The sequence below is a fragment of the Triticum urartu genome, chromosome 6A, assembly GCF_056163025.1.
Source record: "Triticum urartu cultivar PI428250 chromosome 6A, HENAU_Tu73, whole genome shotgun sequence".
In the NCBI taxonomy this organism is placed as follows: Eukaryota; Viridiplantae; Streptophyta; class Magnoliopsida; order Poales; family Poaceae; genus Triticum; species Triticum urartu.
In genome coordinates, this window is record NC_141878.1 from 319,890,472 (window position 1) to 319,892,146 (window position 1,675).

A 1,675-nucleotide genomic window follows, 5' to 3' on the forward strand; every position below is an offset into this window, starting at 1 on the left:
GGTAGAGAAATGGAGGCTGAAGCGGCGCAGGATGACCCACAACCATCAGGCCAGGCTGGTGACCAAGCTTGAACCAGAAGTCGGTTTTAAAACTGCCTCTCCTTTGCGAAAAACAATTATATTATTATGGGCACCATGTTGCCTTGTAATAGGCTAGCTGATACCTTTGATGTTGATATGCCTTCGTGCCTAATTTGTTCTTCCTGTGGTAATGAACTTTCCAAAACACTTTCTGAAATGAAAAATTCGTCAAGTTCCATCGCGGTTGTACCGTCAGGCGGAATATGATGTCTGCATATATGAAATCAAAACATCCAAAACAAAATTTTAAGTTTATGATCAAATTTTTGAGATACATAATACCTGCCATCATTGAGCGTGAAGTTGGCTTGGCCAATCTTGAAGCGGAGTTTTGCAAACCCACACTGTTGGAGAAGATAACAGCTCCTATATATATATGACGCTGGTTTACCATGTAAACCATGCCAGGTTATAATAAACACCGTGTTACTCCATAGGAGGATGCTAACAAGGATCAAACCAGGCAAATAGTCTCGGGATTGATGTGAACTGTGTTCCGTCAATTGATTGGTTAAAAAACTTTGTCGGTTTAAGATACGCAATAAAAAGCAAAAAAAAACCCCTTCAAAGAAAAGTGTGAAGCAAAAGCAATGACAAAACCGTTTGCCAAAAAAGGTTTATTTAAGCTGATCAAATGGCGTTACCATGGCCAAACACGACCAAGCTCCCGTTAGGTGTAACTATGGTTCTAGTCAGCCAGGTCCCCAAATGAAACCGTGGCATTTATGCCGACCAAATGGCATGGTCATGGTTCGGGTTCGACCAAGCCCCCAAGTGATTCTGTGGCCTTAGGCCGATCAAGAGGCATGACTTGTTCAGACATGACCAAGTCCCCAAGTGATCTAGTGGCTCTCGCCTATCAAGAGGCATGGTATTGGTTCGGACACGACCAATCCTCCAAGTGATATAACACGATGCTTTTAGCAAAGCGAACTCAAGGGGTAAACCGGAAGCCGCTTTAGAACAACTCCCGGTAACCACACATGATGTAAAAGAACAGATACCCTGCTTTAGCTGAGGTTCCGGTTTATTATAGTTAATATATACATCGTTGTAATATGTACATAAGTAGAACCAATGGCTCAGGTATAATAAGGCCGAAGATGAGCTATGTTCCACGGCCTGTTGGTCTCCTCCTCTGATGTACGTGAGTCCTTATGTTCTCGAATATCGATCAGATAGTATGACCCGTTGTGCAGATTCTTGCTAACCACGAAAGGCACCTCCCAAGGTGGGGATAACTTATGCATATCAGTCTGATCTTGGATGAGCCGAAGCACCAAATCTCCCTCCTGAAAGGTTCTGGTTCTGACCCAGCGACTATGATAACGATGAAGATCCTGCTGGTAAATCGCCGATCGGGCGGCTGCGGTATCACGCTCTTCATCCAACTGGTCCAAAGCATCTTGTCGTGCTGTCTCGTTGTCCGCTTCAATATAAGCCGTTACACGAGGTGAATCATGACGGATATCACTGGGGAGAACCGCCTCCGCTCCATAAACCATGAAGAACGGTGTGTGTCTTGTTGATCTGTTAGGCGTTGTATTGATGCTCCATAACACAGATGGTAATTCTTCTACCCAACAGCCCGACG